General features: G+C 33.4%; 1 long non-coding RNA gene across 2 annotated transcripts in view; it reads left to right on the top strand.

Annotated features, from left to right (window-relative positions):
* Window positions 1–23,879, top strand: part of LOC148273220 (uncharacterized) — a 32,995-nt gene extending 9,116 nt beyond the window's left edge. For both annotated transcript variants that reach the window (XR_015824634.1, XR_015824635.1), the window contains exon 3: window positions 23,796–23,879. This is a non-coding gene — a long non-coding RNA (uncharacterized LOC148273220). The remainder of the gene's footprint in view (window positions 1–23,795) is intronic.
* The last annotated feature ends 3,387 nt before the right edge of the window (window positions 23,880–27,266 follow it).

Raw genomic sequence — 27,266 nt, 5'->3', positions numbered from 1 at the left:
ACCTTAGCGGCTGCCACAGACAAAGTAAAAAAAATATGGTGTTTATCTAGTTTATGTTTTTTTATTAATGCGTGATTGAAAAAAAACATTCGTTTTAAAATGGTAAAATCGTATGATTTCCTCATTTTGCGTTCGTTTTACCAGACTACAGCCTTAACAAACGAAAATCGCCGAGCTCATAAAAACACGTCTAACCTTAGCGGCTGCCACAGACAAAGTAAATAACAAATACAGCTGAAAATTTAAGCATACTTCGGAGCATGTATACTAACACAATTATCCCGTTATTTTCTGAACACACTCGTAGGCTGGTGTCAGTGTCGGTGTCGGTGTCGGTGTGTCGCGGATAGCCCCTGAAATCCCTACTCCATTAGCGTCACCTTTAGCTTTATGGGACCATTCCTATTGCACGAGGTGTGGGAACATTTATTATCCACTCTCTTCCGTTATTACACTTCTGCTTCTAAACTTGGCGTCAGGTGTGACGTCAGGTGTGACGTTCCTCTCACTAGTTGTTTAATACATTCATAGGTACTAGCGTATTCTAATTTAAATTGTACCCATCAGCTAGTCCATGTTAATAACAATTATGCCAAGGAGCTATTATTTGCAGAGAACAATGTTGGTTTGTTTCTCTACAAGTAAATCGTTAATAAATCTGAATAACGTTCAATGTTAACGGCGTAATATACATATTATATGGGTAGGTCGCATTATTTGGCGATACATATTATAAACATCCAGATTCTTCTCTTAACGACGACTTACTTTTCTTTATTTCCTTTGTTATCTTTTTGTTTTCTATCAACATCGCTCTTGCATAATATTATCTTCATAACGATGAGATATCAATTATTCCCTCTTCCGAAACACCTGTCTTCTGCGGCCTCCATTCTCGGCGCATTACGTTCGCGGTTACACTATGGTAGGTTTAGATAGTAGACGGTGAGTTGTTAGCACGTTTCCAGTATAGTAATGTGGATACCCCGAGAGTTATTACCCCAGAGGTACAGTTAGTTACCTTTGATGTCCCCCGGACACGAATTCTCACGACGCTCGGCCTTTTACTGTCTCCGAGAAATACGACCTTCGTGAATTGTAATGTACCGAATGTTCGTTGTACATTACAGCGCCGGCCATGCCATGGTGTGTTGGCAGTACGCGTCAGAATGAAATATTTTTTCGGAAGGGGTAGCTATTTATAATTCTCCCAAACATTTTCACTACCGTCGACCGTATCTAGGTCGACACGCTGCAAGAGCTGAACCATGATGGATCTAATGCAGTCAGCCTCGCAGTTTATGGTGTTCCCGGGAGAATATACTAAATTAGTGGAAGGGCCCCGATCACATTGGGAAGTTGTCTTCGACAGTCTATAAAGAAAAACCGATAATTGCGTACGAAAATGAGTATAATATTTGCATGAACATTTAAAGTATATTCGTGGGTAAAGTATATTGAACATGTTTATAAGAAAAAAATGTATGCGTATTCTGCTTTTTATACAGAAATCTTAATTTTACTTTGTAGATAAAATTAAAGATAAATGATAACTTCCAATTGTAATCGGGGCCCCGGGGTGGTATTCCAAACGCTCTCGCGGCCGTATTCAAAGAAAAAATATGCATTGACTGCTCAATAATAAGTTGCTGCAGTAGTAAGTTAGTCGAGTGTCATGATGAAAAGTAAACAATAAATAACCAAATAAATAAAGCGCTGTTTTCACGTATCATAATAATAATTAAATAAATGTTAGTAATGGATAAGGTCGCGAAATAATAATGTGCTGTTCCTTAACCAGCACAGCACAAACTATGGCTTGCATGCACCGATGTCTCGATTGTGTCGCACTGTAAACTCGTGAAAAGATCTGGACTTTTTTGGTGTAATACTTTCTAGATTTAAACAATTATTTCATTTTTGTACTCGTTTTTTAAATTTTTAAAAATAAAAATGTTTTGAGTATGTTCAAGTGCTTGCAGACGCAGACTGACTGGATATTCTCCCTAGGGAGTTGGTCATGTTTAAATGTGTTGCAACAGAGAGGAAAAACACTTTTGAGAAGGGAATATGGGAGTCTTTTAATAGTTCTTTTATTTTTTTAATTTTTTTTTATTGATTTGACACTTTATATACATATACAATATATATAATATTGCCTTAAGGCAATTTCTTCCTACCTACCCAAACCGTTCAGTTTAAGAAAATTATAAATACATGGACATATTGAAACTTACAATTTTATACAAAAATTAAAAACAAATATTAACAAAATAAAAATATATAAAAAAATAAATTAACGCTATACTATGAAGAGAGGAGAGGGGATGGGAAGGAAATAAGAAGGATAAAGGAACAATTTAAATATTTAGATAGTGACATTTCAATCTTGACTTAAATGTAAATAAAGAAGGGGCGTCTCTAACATTAGTGGGTAGGTTATTCCACAATCGAGCGGCTACTACTGTGAAAGAGGAGGCAAGAAAATTAGAGCGATGACAGGGTATTAAAAGTGCTCTCTCGTTACTAGAACGAAGAGATAGTCCGTGTTGTGAAATAGGTTGGATGAGCTCTCTCAGATAAACGGGCGAAGTGGGATTATTTTAGTCATTGGCTGTTTTGAGTGACCATTTTACGCACTGTGTAACATTCCCTTCTCTCTGTTGCAACAAATATAAATAAAAATAAAGTTGTCTTTATTTATTTTTTATCAATATTATATTATTGTCTCCTTGAGTATTATATCGCCGTCCACCAGCTCCTAAATTGTCAGGGGTGCTCGCTATCAATGTTCGCTGTCACAGAGAGGAATGCTAGATTGTGAAATGGTTTTAAATAAATAATATTAAAATTAAAACGAATCATACATTAGTAAGTGCTTTGAGACACGGGAAATAAATGACTATGTATGCACAAGATTTGCAACATTTCGAATTTACAAATTGTATTTGCATGAATTTAGTAGGTGTCATGCTTGAATATATATTCTGGCTTTCCTGAACATTTTCCTTTAAAATACTTAGTGGGTTATAAGATAACAGCCGTTTTAATAATCTTCTTAGTTTATGTTTTACTAATTTCTTTTATCTTCTTCAACTTAACATAGAAAGAAAAAGGAATATGTAAAATTAAACCAAGAATTAATGTAAATCATGTGGTGGGATTTGCATGTTAGTGTAATTGATAGGAACTTTGTATCAAAATTATCAACTCGATTATAAATGAACTACGGAGTTTTATCAAGAGATATCCACATAAAACATAATTATCAGTAAAATACTGTTCCTTTTTGTTAACAAATAGTAGAGCTTTTATTCAATAGAAAATTGAACCAAATTATAATTTGTATTAAATATATAGTATGTATTAAAATTAAAAATAATGATGCATGAAATGTTTTTAAATTTCTAAGTATTTCGTAATTAGAAGCCTTATCGCACATTGCTTTATTTCGTAATTTCGTGTTTTTGTACGATAAATTTTGATAAAAATTGTATTATTTATGTATTTACGCAATCTCTTTTCGTCTCTGTTTCAAGCATGATTTTTCGGGTGCAATATATTTATAAAAAAAATAATAAAACTAACATTAACCCTGACCTAAGTGATTAATATACAAGAGTTGATAGTTCTGAAGTATACTACGGTTTACGCAATTAACCAATAGTTTTGTCAAAGTTTAAATATCCAATATTTTTCTATTTTTTGGAATAGCTTAAACATAGAATATTTTGACAACAGCAGATAGGCATTTAACTAAGAGATATTATACGATTTTTATGTAGGATTTTTTTATTACATGACGCTCACGTGGGAGTACGCATGGCTGCTTCTCGTCAAAGGAATTCCTAAGACTCGACAGTCCAACATTTTTGAAGTCCATTGTCTTAATTCACTTCTTATGTACCAAATGAATACCGTGTCAGTGACATCCCGTGTGACTAGTTTTTGAAGAATATGTTTATTTAATAAACATGTAAAATAGAGCAATAAAATCAGTTTACGTAAATATAATTGATTTACAAGACTAAAGTTGTAATTATCTTTACTCACTTCCCGTCTCTTGACATACTGCTATAATTCCGTGGTATAGAGCCCAGGCGTGTTCACTCTGCTAGAAAAGCTTTTTGGTTACGGTCGATGCGTTAACCCTTAAAATGTCGAAACTATTCTTTCATCCTATGGGCCTTACTCATAAAATTGGTATTAAGTTACGCCTAGGCATCAGGGCGAACCGTGTATAGAAGCGATTATGCGCAGCTTACCATTATATTTGACTAAACATAATAATGTTTCATTGTAACTTTATTTACAGAAAAACAAATAAGTAATTAACATTTGTTTTAAATCATTTCCACCGTTTGTATTTTATCCTAATATAAATATAAATTTTAATAAAGCGCGCCCAGCGCCTGCGGTGAGCTAAGAAACTAGCCGATTATTCCAGCCTATTTATCATACAAATAAGTATACTATATTTTGAATGTATTAACCCCAGTGCGGGTTTTTTCTCCTAGATTAAACTCGCAGATTACACAAATTATTTGAAGATTCTTGATTTGGAAAAGAGTATTTCAAACATTGTTTCTTAAGGACTATTTTTCTTTTAGATGGTACTTTTGACATAAGACCATAATAACTTTCATGTGTCATAATGCAGGACATGTAGCACTCCACGCGGCCGTTTTTAGCACTATTAATTACTAGAACAATGCGGCCAGTTGACATTTCGATTGAATACCTAATATCGTCTGAATTCATAGTGGTATTTTTTATTTATTTTTAAATGAATTATATATTAAAGTAATGGATAATATATCTATATAATATAATATATTACGAAGTTACATCGTTTGAGTTGATTTCATAGATGAGAGTTGTTGTATCACACAGAACAACAGAAAAATATCAATTTATAATATTATATTACTTACATATACCTATGTAGGTACAAATATATGATATTCTTTTATAGCTTACCTGTAAATAAAATCACCATTCGCCGCTGCTAGGCATAGTGGTAAAATACGGATGATAATATCATCCTTTCGGTTCAATAAGGATGGTATTCCCATCCCTATTTTACCACTATGCCTAGGCGTAACTTTATACCAGATTTACAAGTAAGGACCAAGACTAGGTATCGATATACACTTGGGCAACTCCATCACCAACTTGTTAATATTTTACAATGTATTTTCGTCACATTGTACTTTATTAATTTTAATTGTACATACTTGGAATAAATAAAATGAGGAACTCCTACATCTAAAGACTTCCCTAGAAACAGAGACTTATGATGATCGCCATTCCACGAATCGATGCGAAAGGCCCATCATTCGTAATCTATATTGGCAACTCATTGAACATTTTAAGTCCTTTATGGTACAGATTGTTCTGAGTCGCCTGGATTCTGGGTGTCTGAAATTCACCTCCCCTTGTACGATAGCAATGAATGTTGTTCGTTTTGATTAGTTTTACACCGTGAGTAATATTGCGCATCATTACTCTTTACAGGATCATTAGTGAAAACAATGGCTGATATTCTTGATTACCGCGGAATATTGCTTTTTGGTTGGTAAGAAGATATTATAGCAATACGCCCGCTAAAGTGCATTTATTTTGTACAAGAATACCTAAGTATATATATTTTTTCTCTCTACAACAGGCCTTGAGGCCCAATTAAAGTGACGAATTACGGCACAGTTCACCCAGGCTTGAGAAAAATCACTTTTTTTTGTGTTCTCGCCGGGAATCGAACCAAGAATCTTTCGTGTGCGAGTCAAGTGTCTTGACCACTACACCACCGAGGCCGCCATATTTATTTGCAATTTTACACTAATGTCACATTTTTCACTGATAAATTTATTCGGATAGATATGTATGTTTCTTTTCCAAAAATCCTTGCTATTTTACTTTTGTTTTTCCCATACTAATATTTTTATGGTTAGATTGTGCATATTCTTCTTGTTTCAACATATTCGTAGAATATTACCTAAATGATGTTTACTGTTTGCTCAATACAGCAATAGCTACCGCATTACAATTATTTTCCAAACAATTGCTTTAATTTCAATCAATCACTACTCGTTTTTTCCTAAATCAGTTAAAATGGTTTTTTTTTTAATGATGAATTTTCTTCGTGTTGTCATAGTGGTCTTTTAAGGGTTAATTAAATCAACCGTGAGAATTTATCAAATAATGTTCATAATAAAGGTATAATGTTTTGTAAACAAAGAAGAAATACGCCTTCGTTACGTCGGAATATAAATTGGAATGTTTTTTAATTTGTATAAATAACAATAAATTCTCAGTAAAATTCATAACGTTTCATTATTTGTTACCCCCATATTTTTGTAAGTACAAGTCTAGATATAAATATAAACATCCGAACTAATTTTTAATGCGAATATTTATTTGTTTATTTGACAATTGTAGTCTGCTTTACTTTACGGGCTGTTTAACCCAGCACGTAATGCAGGCTGTAAGTATAAGTTAGAAGTTAATGAATAGAAAGCAGATAGCTGCTAAACTGCCGACAACTGCGTACAGAAAAATAAATCCATATTATCCGCAGAAGCCGTATTCACCAAACGAATTGCCCCATCAATGGGTGAATTCAGACTTGCATTTGTACGGCTTCTGGTGTGGAAAACAGTGCACAATAAAAATATCTTGCTCTAGTATAATTATTGGGAACATACAATCTGATCTCTTTCAGTATATTTGGATTATACAGGATGTTCTTTAAACCCTGTCACATCCGAAACCACGATGATCAGTTTGAGCAAGAAGACATATTGGCACTGTAACGGACGGTTAAATATGATAATGAAATGCAATAATATAGTTAGGGCCCCGGTATCTGTAGGCTAAATGTTGGACCCACAATAAAGAGACACGGCCAACACCTACCCCTTGCTACAGGATTGTGGAATACAGTCCAAACTGTTACTTGTACAGTACAGGCACATTAAAATATTTTTTTAGAACGAATAAAATTTAAAAAAATAAAATATCAAAAAAAGCAAATGGTTGCTTACGTCTGCAGGGGTGAAACGAGAAAGGGAAAGGGGGAAGTCTGGTACTGCGCCGCGCTCCCCTCTTGTTTTTTGCAACCATTTGTTTTTTAAAATATTTTATTTAAAAAAAATTCTTTGTCCTAAATATTTTTTTAATATGCTAATATGTCTTCTTGCCCATACTGATCATTGTGGTTTCGGATGTGACAGGGTTTAAAGAACATCCCGTATATACTTCCAGAAATCAGCTTATAGAAATGTTTCCCAAGAAAAAATTGAGAGACGAGATTCGAGGGTGTGCTCAATATGCATTCAAGTTACTAAAAAAGTGCATTTGTTATTGTCATTTCTCCACCACACGACATTGTATTTATGCCCCGTTTACGCAATCCTTCTAAATGTTTATTTTCACAAACAAGGACACTGACTTGTCCTAAAATCCATAACTGTGAATTAAAATTAGCGTAATACGTCGTTGGAGAGATATAAGCCTCGATGATGGTGTACCATCAGAAAGACTGTACAGCACGAGAATAGCGTGCCACTGGCGCGGCGGTGCGCCTCTACCCCACTCTTACCGCACACATCTTTTTTTTGAATCCCATTTTTTACGTTTGTAAATTTAATTATCATTTGCTTTATTTATAATCATCACTCAGTTTAAATAAAGAGTACCGAGCGTACCCAATTAATTAATTTAAACATCATTATCGTAAATCTGATATTTTTCCCTCACTCCGATTCCTCACTTTCTTTATCGTATAATAATTATAAAATACATAATTATGCTAAGGTATGCTCGTGGCTATGTGTACTACTATACACTCATTCGTTATTTAAATTATTATACTCGTATATATATATGAATTTACTCATCGGGTGATTAGTAATTTAATAAATGAAATAATCGAATGAATTCATTGAATGAATAATTCAGTCCCGGTATTGCTTAGATATATAGAGATGGGCGTTTCGGTTATTGTGGCTTAGGAAAAAACAGATTTCCCGAGATCTGTGGTAATTGATTCTTCAAATTTCAAATAATACATTCAATCATTTCGTCTGTTCGTTTATTTATTAATTAATTTATTGATTCATTCGTTCATTCAGTCATTCATTCATTCAATTACTAATTCATTCGAATGCATTACTGCATTCGGGCTTTTAATGATTTTAGTAATCGAATGCATTCGATTATTTTTATTTGTATCCTTTAACACAAAGGTAAATAGATAATGTAATTTAATTTTCATATATTTTTTTTTTTTACACTTATTTATTCATATTTTTAAAATTTTTCATTGGTTTCGAGGTAACTACTTATTTTTTAAATTTTAAAACAAATAAAAAGTATTTTTTTTGCTCTTTAGCGTAGTTATCAACTCGTTCAATTGTGCAAATGCTTCTAAGAATGAACATTTCTCACGCACTGATTCCCTCTGTTTGTGACAGAAATATCCCCAATTTACATACTCGTACATTTCGAGAACAAGGAACGGCGTTATATATGAGTTACGACCTACGACCCCCCACCCTCCTCCGATCGATATCTCTCGGTTTTCCACGTAATAAGCGGAATATTTTATTTGTCTTAAAATTAGTTCCTGCCACAACATTTTTTATGATAATATATCGATAAATATATTAACATCTTAACAGAGACGAAGCAAATGACTCTTGAAAGATATCTTAATCGAGATTAAAGAATTGTTGGAAATATAGAAATCTAGGCGTTAACAGGGTTTATGACCCGTCATTGGTTGGTTTAAGTGATAATTTTACACACTGTGTAACGTTCACCATTCTGCCTAATTATTGTGATTTCCACATCTACGTAATTTTCAGCAGATGTATGTACAAAATATAAATATCTAGTCAAAGCAGGCGTCTTTTCACATTACTATTCTATTAATTTTCTACTATTTTCGACTAATCTTTTGAATTTATTTATTTATTCAAAATTACACTCGTTTCATGAACTTATTAAGGATTTTTAAGCTGTGCCCGTGTTAATCCATAATAATTAACAACAATAAAAAATACATAGTAAAATAAATAAAATTAACACCATCCAATAGAATAACGATTCAGAATAATAAAATATAAATCATAAAGAATAAAACAATAAATAATAACATCCACACAAAGAAGATTAGATAACATAAAAAAAGTAATCATATTAATATATAAATTATACAAATTTAGTTACAAACGTAATATTAATTATTATAATAATTATATTGCAAATGCATATTTATTCACATTCCCCAGTAATGCCTTCATCTCGGTGGAGATATATATTTTTAAAAGTTGTTTGCTCCGTCTCTGTTAGGATATTGGTATCTTTAACAAACAAACCGTCAAACTATTTCCCCGTAGGCACCATAGAACGTCATATCACTCTGTCTTTGTATACAGACCTCGCTTTCTCTACATTCATACATCTTCTCATGCCCTCGCGCCGATTAATCTGACTTTTGATAAGTATGGAAATCTTCAAGTGTTTGTTGGATTTGGTCATGCTATGTCTTTCAGGGTCTTTCCCGAAGAAGAATATTAGATTAGATTAGATTCTTTAGATAAAGGGTAAAATTCTAGTATAAGCCTACAAACTACATTTTAAAAATATTTTCAATATGCTGATATATTTAAATGACTTTTATCTCATTGATTTAATCTCTACTCTCTACAGTTTTTTTGTATAAGTAATTTTGTATTTGAAAAAGTAAATTATTTCTTTATTTACTATATATTCGGCCTAAGCCAATTACAACAGTTACATGACGAAACATATGCACAAGAAACTCAACAAAAAGAACGTAGAACTGTGTAGCAATGACAAACAAGGGCAATAAAATAATGATATACAATATATAGAATCGGGTTGTGGTCCCGTGGCTAGTGTCTCGGACTCACGGATCAAAGATCGGTGGTTCGAATCCCACCCTACCCCAACTTGATTTCCATTTTCTAATAGTGAGTTATTTACAACTCGTTGAAAATGGCTCTCAAAATTAAATATTTGCGTAAAGTATAAGAACGCAAATATTTATTTTCTTTAAAAAAATATTCATAAACACGATCAACATATAAGACTTCAAGCTAACCCATGCCAATCCATATTTACCCCACTCCACCATTTACGAATCGACTAAGAATTGTTTATTTCTTTTACGCAATGGGAAACGTTAATAAAAATATATCTATTTGATTAATGGAAAAAATTGTATTTAGTTGTAATATTGTAATATTGTATTTTTATTTGTTATTAATAAAAAATAAAAAAAAATACACATTCTGGAAATTGGGGCATAAAAACAAAAGTGGCTCTATATATAAATAAATAAATATTATCACTTCGCCGTTTACAAATATGTATATACAGGCTGTTCTTTAAACCCCGTCACATCCGAAACCACGACGATCAGTTAGGCAAGAAGACATATTAGCATATTTTAAAAAATGGGACAAGGAGGGAGGCGTGGCCATGTGGTTGACGGTGTATCAAACTCCCCCCTCCCCTCTCCTCGCTACGCCCTTGCAGAAGTAAGCAATCATTTGTTTTTTAAATATTTTTTTTTGTAAATTTTATTCGTTCTCAAAATTTATTTTAATGTGCCAATATGTCTTCTTGCTCATACTGATCATCGTGGTTTCGGAGGTGACAGGGTTTAAAGAACCCCTGTATACTTATGTACCAATTTCAAAAATAATTAAATAAATAAATAGTGTAAATTTTGTATTTATTTATGCTTATTTTTGAACTGTTATTCTCGTACACACTTATGGAAGAATTCTAAAAATAATACCTTATACCTACTTGCTAACATTGAATTAATCTGTGATTATTTGACGCATGCATATTATTGATATTTCAAGCGTACAATATACCTTTACCGAAATGAGAGTTTACTTTTTTATTGAAAAACGGAATGACGATTCCACCAATCTCCAGAGGCCTCGGTTCGGGAATGTATCCAGCTGGCATATATTCCCACTAAAGGTATTTCTTGAAGGAATTCGCTCGCGGGCGGTTATGAAATTCTCGTGGAATATAAATAGGCGCAGACAGTATGTACAAATGCTGTACTTTGTTTACTGCTCTGCGCGGTGTATGTAAGCTGAGTAGGCTCCAGGGCCCCGATTACAATGGGAAGTTAACATTTTATTTATTTATTGTGGATAACTTATATAGCGCCATTTTTGTAATAAAATACCTCAAGGGCGCTTTACATGGTGATTCTATTGTTAAGTTAATTTAATTGAAGCTTTAAATTTGTAATTTAATTAAAATAATTTATTTTGTTGTCACGTGCTACGGATTTATTCAAATGATTTAGAGAACAAGTGGGTTTTAAGTTTTTTCCGAAACATCACTTCACTTTCACAGCCTCGCACCTCTGCTGGGAGAGCATTCCATGCCATAGGGCCTGCGACCGCAAATGCGCGCTCACCAAATTTAGTGCGCTGTTTGCGTAGAGGTATAATAACTTTTCCTCTCGCCGTAGACGTAGCTGATCTAAGCGTGAGACGCCTGTCAGCTAGTTCATCTGGAATGCATAGTTCCCTTAGATATTCCGGAGCCGAGTTGTGCAGTGACTTATACATAAGCCAACAGAGTTTGTATTCGACCCTCTGTGGAAAACGTAGCCAGTGTAGTTCCCGAAGTAGTGGAGTGATATGACTGAACTTAGAGATTCCGAAAATAAGTCTCGCTGCGGCATTCAATACAGATTGTAGGCGAGTCATTTTGTTCATTGGTAGACCTGCATAGATACCATTACAATAATCGACTCTAGACACTACAAACGCATTTATTAATTGACGGGCGGCATCAACCGGCAAATTTTTGCGTATGCATTTAATTTGTCTCAGCTGGTAGAAGCATGAACTTATCGTTCTACTAATTTGAGCGTCAAGAGATAGGTCAGAATTGAGTAAAACTCCCAGTAGTTTAACGGTGGGTAAAACGGCACTCCCTACATTGGGTAGAGCCGTATCCTGGATCAAATTCTGTCGTCTGGCTGAAGCCACCCACAGTTGTTCAGTTTTTGATGGGTTTAATGTTAGTCTGTTTTCAGCCATCCAGTTTCCTATTTTCTTGATGCATCCATCAATTAAATTGACAAGCACACTTCTCTCGCCTGGTTTGCAATAAAAATAAATCTGCGTATCATCTGCATAGCAGTGCGACCACAATCCACATTCTTTGATAATGTTCTCTATATCTTTAGTGTAAAGGAGATAGAGAAGTGGTCCGAGTACTGACCCTTGAGGCAATCCTGTAGACACCCGAAAGTTGGTTGAGCTTTTACCCTGGAACACGACTGCATATTCTCTTTTATTAAGATATGAACTGAACCACATATGTGCCTGATCACGGATACCATAAGTTTTCTCCAGACGTTCAAGCAAAATATTATGGTCTACAGTATCAAATGCAGCACTCATGTCCAGAAGAGCCATCAACACCAGATTACCAGAGTCCACCGACGTTATAATGTCAGACAGTACTCTTATCACTCCCGTCTCCGTGGAATGAAAACGTCGGTATGCCGATTGCCTTACCGAAAATAAAGAATTCCGCTCGATATAGTTAACGAGCCTGTGAGAAACTATTTTTTCTAGTATTTTTGATATGATGGGAAGATTTGAAATAGGGCGAAAACTGGAAAGATCTTCCACATCTAGTTGGGAATTTTTTAAAAGTGGAGTTACATTTGCTTTTTTTATGGCTCTCGGAACAATGCTGCGCTCCATGGATGTATTAAATAAATCTGTTAAAAATGGAGCTAATACGTTGATGCATTTTTTCAAAAGCCATGTTGGCATCGGATCTAATATACATTGTTTGTTGGGTAATGCCGCAACAATTTTTAACCTCATTTATAGACGTTGGTTCAAATTTACTGAATTTTTCTTCAGCATTTATCTTCAGTTTTATCTACAAAGTAAAATTAAGTTTTCCGTATGAAAAGCGGAATATGCATAATTTTTTTCTTCTAAACATGTTCAATTATAGGTAGCTGACGAAGATGCTTTAAATGTTCATGCAAAAATACTCATTTTTGTTCACAAATATCGGTTTTTCTCTATAGACAGTCGAAGATAACTCTGTTAACTTCCTATTGTAATCGAGGCCCAGGGCCGCGATTATGATGGAAAGCTAAGGACGTCATACCTTCATAATGACGGTATAGTTGAAGATAAATTCGCTCTAGCGTTTACGAAGATACACTACCGACCCCCCCCCCTTCAAGTTTTGGGTAGGTACATCGATATTTAACAAGGGGAAGCGTACGTCGCGGTACACATATTTATTTATTTTATTTTATTCAGAAAAACACCCCACCTTCAAGTTTTGGGTAGGTACATCGATATTTAACAAGGGGAAGCGTACGTCGCGGTACACATATTTATTTATTTTATTTTATTCAGAAAAACATACACTCATACAAAATAAGTATTAAAAACAACAATTTTTTAACATAAAAAGACCAATTAAGTTTTCACAAATATAAACATTAAATGTGACAAAAAAATAAATAAGAATTTTAAGTGAGAAAAGAATAATTGTTGACATTTGCGTTTTCCATGGAGGTAATTAATTAAAATAAATAAAAATACCGAATGTACACTCCGAGCCATCCACGCACACACATGAACGCACATATAAAACATACACAAACATATACATTACATGCGGCACATATACATAGCATAGACCACTCAAGATGCACATTCAGCAACTATCCCAAATAATCGACCCCATGATGAAATTTTCTGTACAAATGCAACGTGCAGTTAAAAATGTCTACATCAATATCTACGCACTAAACTGACTTAGCTTCATTATGACGTCATAGTTGAAGATAAACTATCCCGAGCGATTGCGAAGATACACTATCGACCCCCCACCATCAAGTTTTGATGTAAGTACGTCGGTTTTTACCGACGCGACGGGTCTAGTACCCGTCGATACGCATATCTACGCATTATAAGGGATATAAAATTTGTTCCACCGAGCAATTTTTTAATTTCTAGATTATACTTTGATAAGATAGCTCGTGTAGTTTCGAAACCGGTCGGTAATCAAATAAATAATTAGTAGTTAAAAAGTAAATGCTTTTTGTTTTATTAATTTGGATTATACAATGAATAACCACATAGTTAGTGATTCAGATATAAATTTTATGAATCTAAACTTGTTTTTATCACAGGCCATAAGCACATTATTGTGTATTGGACACAATTGTCATATTTATTTATTTGTATAAAAAATATTATTTATTAAAATTACATTTGTATGCATATTCACCAAAATATTATGGCTTTTTAGGCTGTGCCCGTTTTAGGCCGTGCCTGTTTTAGGCCGTAATAATGAACAGCAACAAAATATAAAGTAAATGAAATTAATTAAAAATTACGTAATATGAAATATATATTTTTTTAAAACGGATTAAATACGAGAAATAACATTTAATACTGTGATAATAATAATGATATAATTTGATACAATATGAAAAATAATTGACAATTTATTAAAAAAAAAAAACATTTAAATCATCATCATCACAAATACACACAAACACACGCTTTTACATATACTCGTATATAAATATCGCACGCACACATTTAAACATGTACCATTTAATAATATGTATGATTTTTATTTAGAAACTTCGCTGGTCTGTCTTTAAACCTTATCTTTATTATGTAATTTAATAATTGTTGACTGTATGTTTCTTTAAAATTAATAATAAAATAAAATAAATTATACCCATCAAGTAACAAACATAAATCGTATACAAAATAGTAATGTTATTAAAATTAATAAAATATGTATATTATTATATTTGGATTATTTATATAGCGCTATTTTTGTAAAAATCACCTCAAGGTCTTGTATGTATATGTAATAGAATACTACAAAAACATAATTGTTATAATAATTTGAATATTGTTTTTCCCTGCTTTCGTGAATATGGGGAAATTTTTAAATATTTTTTATTGTGATCTTACCGGTGCGTGAGGCAATCGTCTAATGACAGCACAATCCAGGTATTCGACATGATATTATTGATGCTGACGACGTTTGTTGTTCGTCGGCTTTATGTCACGGAACTTCGCGGATGTCCTTGGCAATGGCATCGTGTTATTTTTACTTGGCAACCACAACAGCGACTCTCCGTTCTTCTGTCTTTTCTTCATTAGTACCTCTACCTATCTGTACTATTGGTATATCTATCTGCCAGGGGCGAATCGTCGAAGTAAGCAATTATGCACAGCTTACCATTATATTTGACTTTTAATAATAATAATTTATATTAACCATGTTTATGGAAAAATAAATAAAGTAATTGTTATTTATTATAAATCACCGTTTATATCTTTCTACAAAAAAATATCTATGAAGTGCGCCTGAACTTACTGAACGATGAAACTAGCCGATTACCTCAGCTTATTCTTCCATACAAAAAAGTACACTGTATTTTTCGTCTTTAACCCAAGTCGGCTTTTTTAGTACTAAAACAAACTTTCAGATTACAAATATTTTTAGAAGATTCACTATTTAGAAAATAGTATTTCGAACATTATTTCCGAAGGACTATTTTTCTTTGATGGCATACCGTCGACATATTATGTATCACATAGGACAGGTGGCGTTCGCAGTGGCCGTTTTAGGCATCATTCATTTTAAAAGAAATCGGCTAGTGCTCAAGTGTTGACAGTATACTGTCAATGACAGATCATAATGGAAATATCTGCGGAATGTCATTGTGGTATTTGTTAATAAACTTTTGTACAAGTATTGTATTAAAATAGTGTAGAATAAAGCTACGTTTATCGCGTGGTTACTAATAATTGTTGTTTGAGTTGATTTTCACTGAACCACAAAAAAATAGTAATTTATAATTACATTACTTGCATGTTATGTAAGTACTTATATGTAGTACAAATTAATGAACATTTTTAATAGATTACCTATAAAATAGATCACGGCTCGCCACTGTATCTGCATCTACACTCTACACATGCCGACCTCGCTTCGTTTGTATTTATTACCGTTTACTGATGTCTTGCCAACGTTTAATAACATTGACTGTACGGTAGGTCGAGGATTGCTGGCCAGCCCTAATATTACTACAGGAATCGCTTCATTCTTATTGCGTACAAAAAATACTAGCGCAGTTACCAACGTTTTAATTTCTAAATATTATTAAATCTATGTCCACCGGTTTCGAGACATACTCGTCTCTTCGTCGGGACTCGCATTAAACCAACATGCAAAACCCACTATACACATTCGTTGGATGTTTACGTTGAAAGAATATCGATAAATTTTGATATTCGTGTTAAAGAACACGAGGTGTCTTCACGATAACAATTTCTCCGAATTTCCAAATTACCTAATCAATTTTAATCGTGACTTTTATAAAGATACGGGAGTTCAAATTTTACATACAATACAATGCTTCACCATTCAATTCACAAACAAAAGAATAAAAACCAATTACACGTGCGAAATCGACAATAATGCATTACAAAATAATAGATCTTGGCATCATACTTGATTCCAGACTGAAATACGATCATCATATTGACGATATAACAAAAAAGGCTTCCAAACTTTCGAATTCATTCTACGAATATCAAAACCATTCAAAAGCCCACTTGTTGCAATTACTCTTTATAAATCCCGGGTCAGGAGTATATTAGAGTTTAATTCTATAATATGGTCTCCCATTTACGATATCCATAAAAAGCGAATTGAATCCGTGCAACGCAAATTTCTTAGAACAATTACCTATCGAAACAATTTAATCAAAACTTTAGATAATTACTTTGATAGACTAGAATATTTTCATATTTTTAGCTTGGAATTCAGGAGAACTTCGGTTTCATTAATAGTTTTACATCAAATTTTATCCGCTAAGATGGACGCTCAAGATATTTTATCTCAAATCACAACTTCAATCGCCCCACTCGTACTAACACTTTATTTGCTGAGGGAAATTACTAATAATAATTTTCATTTAGAACATTTTTGCGACCTTAAGCATAACCCAAAACACTTAATTAAGACATTGAATTGAATTGACCAAACCGTACTAGTTTTATTTCCGTTTTTGCAGCAGTTTTATACACCATTTGACGTTTAATCATCAGTATGGCCATTATGTGAATCAAAGTCTCGTCACTTTAAAAGATCAAAATTCTTCAAATTAATCACTCTAGGGGTAGAAAAGATCTAGAATACAACCCCCGATCATCTTAACACTTGTGTGGCTGTGATGTCACACTAGTCGACATAATAAGGTATTATCACGTTTTTTTATTTTGCAAAAAAAATAGAGAAAAAAATTACGATGCCAACTGTACAGTTTTTTTTTTATGTCTACGCGTTTATTTTTCAGAGCGGCTTAAAAATGTATAATTTGAATTGGCGCCAAAACGACCATTCGGATGCCGAATGGGCTTGTGACGTCACGCGTTACGAATCAGACTGACCGTTCAAACAAATTTATACGAATTTGTATAGCCTACGTGTTGTTTTTGTTGTAATCAGTTGTTTTTGTTGTAATCAGTTGTTTTACACTGTTTTAACTAATTAACGCGCATAAAATGTCTTTAGTTATAAGATACAAGTACTGTTTAGTTTCGATGTGCACTAACACTACGGTGAAGACGCCAAGTAAAGCTTTTTTCGCCTACCTTATTTATTTGTGAAATTTATTGCATTTACAAAATGGCAACTGACCTTGAGATGCTGGACAGTCTTCACACTTGCAGGAATCTATTATTTCCTATACTTCATCGCAAATCAACGTCACCGAGTACGCTTTGGTTCCAACTTTATGTTCTGGGGTGACTTGATCTTTTACCATTCAAATATCACCCGTCCGTTTTACTTGAATGTAACCTATGGCATTGTCTCCGTAATTTTTCCAAGCTGATATATTGATAAGTAAATCACATTTAATTAAAAAAAAGGTATTAACACGCACTCGAGCAACAGAGATGTTTACAAGCAATGGTGATTATGTTGTGTCAAAGTCACGTTACTTCCCTTTTGCATTAAATGTACGCGAAATAATATATTTTTAGTACATGCAAATAATACAACTATTTAAATGAACACATTCTGGAAGCAAACATTATATATTTCCTTACCTTGCGGCCTTTACATTTCTATACTCGGAACTTAAAAAGTTTGTATTGGATGAGAAAAAAATACCCATCATGATTATATCTATTTTAAGCAAGTTATCGGATTTTTCTTGTAAAAAACCAATATCAGTCTTAGTGCTATAGATGTTTATAAATAAAAACAAAAAAAACCTAAGTAAAAGATGAAATTTAACCATAAAAAACAAATAAAAAGCCGCCATCCGCCCGCGTTGGAGGTATCTCAGTATAGGATTTGAGTGAACGTAGGATCCATAAGTCACGCGTGACGTCATCAACCCTTTTGGCCAGTTACGGGCCGTTTTATTTATATCAAACTTTAAATAGGAAATTATAAATGAAAGCAGTCGTTTCAGATTTTTATAGTAATATGCTCGCAATCGTAAAAAATATTATTTAAATACTGAATACATTTAAAATCATATCCCCAGTTTATGAAAATACCGTATTGGACAACATACTTGATATATCTCTCTCATTTTTTTTAATGATGAACTCGTATTTTTTGTAATCATCAAATGGACACTTTCACTCCGGATTTAGAAAGTAAAATTTGTATATCTCTGCTGGATGTAAATACAAAAAATATTTATCTTTGCTACGCGAAGAATGAATGTCCGCTAATTCAGCAACACGTCTGCAAGAGAGAGAATGAAAATAGAAGTCATAACAAGGAAGACAGAGACGCTGTTCTGTGGCGCGTGTTGTGTAAAACAGATTCAGTCGGTTGATGACAGTGACAGGGACGCACGCGCGTAATATGTGCGGCGTATTTATGATTTTATTTGTCTATAACAGGGCTAAATTATATATTGATTTGCATAAATTATGGAAAAGGAATTATTTAACAGTATTTATCCATGTTTTTTTGTCATGTCTGAATTTCAGAATATTCCGTCTTTTACTAGTGGTAACACGATGTTACATCACCGTGCGCAATGAGATTATTTACCACAGTCTTACGTTACGGGTATTACGATAAAAATATAATAAGTTTGTTAAGCTTTACAACATAAATGAAAATCTGTCCTCGCGTCAAAATTCCTTTAAAATGAAAGTTTTCAACTTTATTTCTCAAAAATAATGTATTTTCCTAAATTAATTTTTTGGTAAATATCCTGATTATCATTAGATTCCACCTGTGTTTAATGAAAAAATACTTAATTGTGGAGATTTTCTAGGCAGTTGCTTGTCCCTATTTAAAATATTAAGTTCTTGTAAACTCGCTGGCCTCGTTTTGGCCGTCGAAACCCTTAAAAATTTCGAAAGTTGTAGTAAAATATTCATCAAAGAAAGCCTTTTGAACGTTTTTGGGGGAGTTTAGCAGGAAATTATAGGCTTTAGAACCCTTTGTTACGCCTAATTTTTGTGCCGGTAGAAACATACTTGGCTAAACACAGTTTTGTTCGTACACGATGGATTTGTTGCTATCTCCCTTTTTACCAGTCGCAAGCAGATCTCTTGCTAGAATCTAGCTTTTGTGCCCGAGCGAAGATGAAAAAATATTATAATTAATGTGTTATTGAACTGTGTACTAACTGACGTAATTTTTAAATAAAATAAATATCAACAATGTTTTGATTAAGTCCAAATGTTCGTAGACAGGCTGGATTTCCTCCCTATGGAGTTATTTAGGTCTTAATTTGTTGCAACATAGAGAGAAAATATTTCATGTCAGAAATCTGTCTTGGATTTTTTTCTTGCAACTGGCGTGAATCGAATCTGCGACGCCAATTTCACAATCAACCGTCTTACCAACTGCGCCGTGTTCAAACGTATTTAAAAATAAAACGTAATACCCGTTTGTATCCCCGAATAAAATCTTTATTTATGAAAAGAAAATATAGACCATACCTTCTAACTACAAAAAAATAAATTAGTGAGATACGCTTTTTGTAAATTCGTTAATTTGAATGAAATTTCCTTTTTTTTTTGTATATTTGGAATAAGAGATTATATGTACTCGTAGAGAATCATAAGAACGAATAAACTATAAATAGAAAAATAATGTGATTTGCTATTTTCAAAGCGAGGTCTTTCGATGAACGAAAGCAAATAAAAAGTGACGGTATTTGAAAGGGGATGTGAGGTTACTGACTGCATAATAAATGTGAACAACGAATATCTCGAACAAGTAGAAGAATTTTTGTATCTGGGAAGCATGTTTTCAAGAGATGGAAGAGTAAAAAAAGATGTCGAAAGGAGAGTGAATGCGGGCAACAAAATAAACGGCGCACTAAGCACAGTAATTGCTAATAAAAATATGCCAATCGAAGCTAAACTGGCAGTGCATAACGGAGTTTTAGTCCCAACACTTATGTATGGAAGTGAAACACGGAACTGGCACAGGAAGGATGAAAGCCGAGTAAACGTGGTTGAAATGCAATCTTTTAGGCGAATGTGTGGGAAATCAATGCATGACAGGGTTACGAATGATGAAATCAGGCGAGAGTGTAAATCGGAGTCAAGTATAATTGATAAGATTAAGAAAGGGTCTCTGAGATGGTTCGGTCATGTAAAACGAATGGACGACGAAAGAATGGTAAAACAAGTATACATGGCGAAAATGAACGGCAACGTGAGACGAGGACGACCGAGGAAGATGTGGGATGATTAGATAAACCAAAATCTTAAATCTGGTCATGTTAAAGCAGACAGAACCGAAGGGCATGTATGACAAGATGTATGAATGTGGAAGAAGCTAGGAATGTATGCCAGGATAGACGTGTGTGGCGGTCCGTTCTCTCTGCCTACCCCTGGGAAATGGCGTCTTTAATTTTGGGTGAGTCCCTAACGTGTTCAGTGTTCACGACGGGACCTTAACAACGCCAACGGCGTAGGTAGCTGGATCCATGTACGTTCGTCGTAGGTATTATGTACAAATGTACATGCGGAGAACATACAGTGATGGCCACTCTTCATTTCACACCTATTGGGCATCACGTCCCGCAGAGAGGGCTAAAAATATCGGCAATCCATTGTTCAGTGGAGCGAGTCACTCGCGCTGACTGCTCGCTACCTCCACGGCGGAACCTTCAGTGGACATTTTAAAACAATTATGAATAGTTATTGCAATTCATTACATACATTAGTAATCGAAATTTATTAGCTTCAGCGAAATGCTATTGCTTCGCTGTATTGCTATTTTCCTACATTCTCCAGTATCTTTCAGGATTTTTCGGAATACTGATTTTCTTTTGGGATTGATTGGCTTAAATCTAGTTTTCTTTGTTGGTAGATGTCCGAAACGGGGTGTCTTTTAAATAAGCAAAATAACGTGAAAATGTTGCTCCGTACGAACCGTAACAGAACGGCCGGTGGAGGGGTGGTGACGGCTCATGTTCTCCCGATTGGACCTGTTTCTCCCGGTTTACCGACGAGTTAATGAACGAACATACCCTATCGCCGTCAGAATTGGGAAAGTTAGATCAAGGGTGACAGACAAATTAATTCTATATACTGAGGTGTACCGGCGGTGATAGGGGCGGGATATTGAAGGCAACAAAATTTAATGTAAATTCTAAAAAACGTGATTTTTTTGTAAAAAAAGAATATTGAAAAAAATCAAATATTTATTCATTCCTACAAATAAATATATACAAAAAATAAAAATAACCTATCCGTAAATCTACGAGGCCAAAAGCCCTGTGTTGAGTTGGAATACAAAACAATTAAAAGTGGTAGTAAAAAATAATTGTTCAATAAAGGCAGGATTTTTTCAGTTGTATGAAAGTTTTTCAGTTCGCGGTCCTATCTGGGCCCTGATCACAATGGGAAGTTAACAGAGTTATCTTCGACTGTCTACAAAGAAAAACCTATATTTGTGTACGAAAATGAGTATAATAAAATACATAAAACATCATTGTTTTTAACCACTAATTTTTATTTTTTTTCCCCCGTCCGGTTTCAAAGCAAACAAGCTTCTTCGTCAATGTTTACGTAACTAATTACACACATTAGTTATGTAAAGCTCGACGAAGAAGCTTGTTTGCTTTGAAACCGGTCGGTGGTAAAAAAATAAAAATTAGTGGTTAATAATAAATTTCTTTTATTATAATGAATAACCACAAAGCTAGTGCTTCAAATATAAAATTTATAGAAAATGAGTATATTTGAATGAACATTTAAAATATCTTTGTCGGTGACCTATAATTGAACATGTTTAGAATAATAAATTGTACGCATATTCTGCTTTTCATACAGAAAACTTGATTTTTAGATAAATGTTAACTTCCCATTGTAATCGGGGCCCGGTATTTATAAGAATTTTCAATCGATGAAGATTTATTAGAGTTTTCATCATCGGTTGTTATTGCCATTATAGATTATTGCAATTGCTAATGCTAATTATGACATCACTACTGCACATCGGCCGCAGCGACTGCAGCGACCGCAATGGTTAGTACGCGCAACGTGCGGCCTCCGCTCGGACCCGGAGACCCGTCTCCGATATTATAATATCATCTAACATTCTCTGTGGCGGTATTACGGAAGCAGTATTAATGGCGGTAACTAATCGATTAGTAACTCCGTATTTCGTCAGCTTTTCACCGCGAGAATTTGCTCTCAAAAGGTCATTTCAAGTTATGTCGGTTCTCCGCAAAAAATATCTTCTTTGATCTGTTGTTACCGAAGATCCTTTAGCGTGTCATTGCCTCGATTATGATGGGAAGATACAATTTATCTACAAAGTAAAATTAAGTTTTCTGTCTGAAAAATACAATATGTTTACAACTTTTTTTCTAAACATGTTCAATTACCGGTTACCGACGAAGATACGAGTACTTTGAATTTTTATACAAATATACATCCTTTCATACATAAATATCGATATTAGTTTATACCGTCTGAGTTATATACCGATGAAGATAGCCGTTCTTAATCGCGGCCCGTGTCTTCGTTTTGTACGTTCCTCCGTATCAATCGCACGTGGCACTATATAAGTTGTCCATAATAATATAATGTTGTCGACATGTATTTTGCTCTCGTTTCCGTTACATACGAAAAAACACCGTGGCTTTGTGCTAACTCTTCAAAATTCTAACTCGATTCTAGCATATTCTATAATTCTTACTCAAAACGTTTTTATGACATATTTGTAGCATCGTGTTTTTTCTTAAATAAGAAGTACCCATGTATTTTTCTTAAATATGAAGTACGTACGAGGATTGACTGCTAAATTCGATTGAAAAAAAATTCATTCACATTATTATCGTGCCTAAAATTATAACATTTTTATGCAAACTAAAAGGTTTAATTAGTTTCTAATTGATAAAACACTTCGGTGAAAAACCGGTTGGTGGAAAATAAAAATTAGCGGTTAAAAACAAAGTTGTTTTATTTATTTTATTATTTTATGATAAAAGTCTTCTTTAGTTTAGATAAAACATATTGAAAATACAACCTTTCGCATTTGATTAATATGATCAGTTTTTGTTCATCTAAAAAAAGCCACCTCTTTTTGCATTTTTCGTCTTCCATTTATATTTCTAATGTTTTATTATTTTTATTATTTTTAATGCATATTTACGTGTATTATTTTTAGAAATGACAGAATATTAAACTTTATAAATTACTTTCCAGAATGTTCCCCCCGAAGCTGGGCCATATTGATGCTCAGATAGACTGAATGCCGTGTTCGGCGGGAGAGTTTCATCTTTGGGTGAGTTTTATTCTTCAATTAAAAAGATATGCTATTCATTTTATTATCCACATATTATGTAGAGGATTTTTGCTACGTAAAAATCCCGTTATTTACAAATAACGTATGTATAAAATATGCGTAGTGTTTCCATCATAGAGATATGTGGAATAAGCGGGCTGCGCGGATTTTATCTCTACGGTTTTCACTGCAGGAGTCATGTACAAATTTACAAACGATTATTCAATTCTGGATGTTTCATAACGCGTTTTATTTTCTGTCAATCAATCGAAGGTGAAACATAAATATTTATTCAATTAATAGTATGTTGGTATGTTTCCAACAAAACGCTCGATCGAGTATGTTAATTTGCACAGTCCTCTATCGCTTGCTATAGTGGTTAGTGCGTTTAGCTATCGAGTACGAGTTTCGGGTTTCGAATCCTTATAATCATAGTGCCTGAACTGGCGTACGAAGATTATATGTACCCATATGGCAAATTTTGTTTCCTTGGTTAAAATGATCGAAATATGGAGTTTTTCAAAGTTTCGTTTGTACATTTTTACGGATAAGGGTGCGAAAAATAAAATCTACATGATCCGTTTTACTACAAATAATGTCATAATTATCAGCATGATTGCCTATCTGCACCTAATGATGCATAAGGCACGGCATCGGTACATCTATCGCAGCGTATCTCAATATTTTTTTGCTACACGAAGGCGAGATCAGTCTATACGGTTCAGACGCCAGTCCAAGGACTTTTAAATATTATTTCGAATCTGAGTAAAAACAGCATTCTACCTCAATTAGTATTACTGTACTAGTATTTTTAGTTTTTCTCTTTTTTGGGCATACACAGTGTAAGTCACTCTCCGAGCACGAAACGAGCTAGTCTCATTTTGGAAAAATTACCGTTTTAATTTTAACATATTACAACAGACACGAAGAACATTTTACAGAAGGGAATATAGATGTCTAGGCATCCACAGGGCTTATGACCTGTCTTTAGCTGGTTTAAGTGGCCACTTTACGCACTATGTAACATTCACAATTCTGCCTATATTTAAACATCTATATTCCTTAGACTTTTCTATCTGTTAACGTTTGTGAAGTTAAAGAGCTGAAACTCTTGTTAAATTATTTCACCCACATACTAGGCAACACCTAAAAAGGTTTTTCAATTTTTATATTCTTCTTAGGCCAGGTGGATTCATCAAAATGATGAATCATTCTAATGAATTCAGAATAATGGATAATGTTACACAATGTGTAAAGTGGTCACTTAAACCAGTCAATGACAGGTGATAAGCCCTGTGGATGCTTAGACTCCTATATTCCTTTCTGAATTTCTTCATGTCTTGTAATATGTTAATATTATCCCTAGGGGGGTGAATCCAGTATATCTTCAAACATTTGGACAAACTTTAAACATTGTTACAGTTTTATTTTCGATTTACTTATTTTATATCTTGTTTCGATTACATTTATGAGCACACCCTATTTATATATGTGTTTATATTTGTTTTCCTATACTTAAAATATATTTAAATAAATGGCTATGCTTTAATTTTAATTGTATTATTTTACTCTATTTTCTTACTTTAAAAAAATATTTCTCTAAATCATTTTTATCTGTTTTTTCAAAAGTTTTTTCTTCTTAATAATATTTTTAAAAGCATCAAAAACAAAATAATATGTGTTCATTATTTTATACGTACACAGTATTATGTCTGTACTCTTTTATTTGATTATTAATTAAAACTTATGTCTGAGCACACCCGATGACAAACTATTATTGAATAGTTTATCGGGACAAAATATTGTTTTCTTTATAATGTATTATTATTGTAATAATGTGTATATTTTATTGAAAAAAGACTGAAAAAAAGATAGTTGATTATGATAGTAAACAACATGTATAATTTTATGTAAGTATATTAATTAATAAAAATATATATATTTATGTATTGCGGTGTAAAAATACCCTTTTAAATAAATATTAAATGTCAGCCTTGTCGGTGGTCGACTCCGAGTATAATGCATTAATTTATATTTTTATGTAAACATTTTTATTTTTTTTAACATTTACATTAACATTTTTTTTTGCACCACAACAGGCCAGGAGGCCTAATTACAGTGGTGAATTACATCACAAAGCACCCAGGCTTGAGAAAAATCACATTTTAATTTTTGTGATCTCACTGGGAATCGAACCCGGAACCTTCCGTGCGTGAATCAAGCGTCTTGACCACTACACCACGGAGGCCGCCACGTAAAGTGTTTAATAATCTAATGCCGAAGTATTTGATAAGTGAAATTATATTAAATACAAATGTGCACACCTACAGATTTAGAAAAAGGATAAAGCTGTCACAAAATAGCTTAATGCATGAAGGGTTAAAACTGTACGATAAGATGCATGCTAGTATGAAGAAATGAAAGAAAATTTATTGATATAAAAAAAAGATGTTATGTTAATTGTAATACTGTAGATGTACATATATAAAAATATTAATCATAAGGTATTATTTATTACACAAAACATGGAATAGTAACTAACTAAAGGAAACAAATTATACCATTATGCATTCCGTACCTCGACCGCATTTGGCAAGGTAAGCTTTACTGTGTATGTTGTAATGGGTACTTCTTCCGGTCCAGAATAAGTATATCCTTTAGTGACGGACCGAAATAAAATTTTCAGCTGAATCCGAAACGAAATTTTGGCTTCTGTTCTAGTCTCGGCCGAATTCGAAAAAAATAAGTTAAAAGTCTGTTCAAAACGCCCGAAATGCCATTTTTATTTTTAAACCTTACGAGTTCATTAAAATAAGCGTGAAGTAAAATACACGATCAAATAAAAGGCATAAATTTAATTAGTAAATTTGTTTACTTTCAGAAGTTTGGGTTCGTTGTTATGTTTTACATATGTATAAATTATAAGTAACATGAGCATTATTCTGTAACTAATTTGTTTCGTTAATTCATTCGTATCACGTGAGAGGGAACGAGAGCGAAATACGATTTTGATTGCGTTAGAGTAAGAAGGATATATGACGAACGAACAAACTTACGAAACGAAATTATGACAAAATAAGCCTGCTGTTCTTCAATGTACGACATAGGAACTTTAACTTGTTAACTATAAAGAAATTATAAATATGAATGATTTGAGAACTATTAACTATGGTAAATAAATCACAAAATCAGGCTAGTTTTTTTTTAATGATAGACAATGCAATAATAACTAATTATTTGAATGGACAACGATCCAATATCTCTAATTATTGATCCAATATAGCAATATTTTTTATATACAAAAAATCGGGAAGAATCGAAAACGAGTGCGTTAAAAATGACAACTAACAACACGCATCGGCTGAAAGTCGAAACAAATTCACGCGGCCGAG

Source organism: Micrasema longulum, unplaced genomic scaffold (genome assembly GCF_059751315.1).
Source record: "Micrasema longulum isolate JH-2025_06_02 unplaced genomic scaffold, ASM5975131v1 h1tg002035l, whole genome shotgun sequence".
Lineage (NCBI taxonomy): Eukaryota > Metazoa > Arthropoda > Insecta > Trichoptera > Brachycentridae > Micrasema > Micrasema longulum.
The sequence above is the reverse complement of the archived record's forward strand: the minus strand, read 5'-3'. Positions and strand labels throughout refer to the sequence as shown.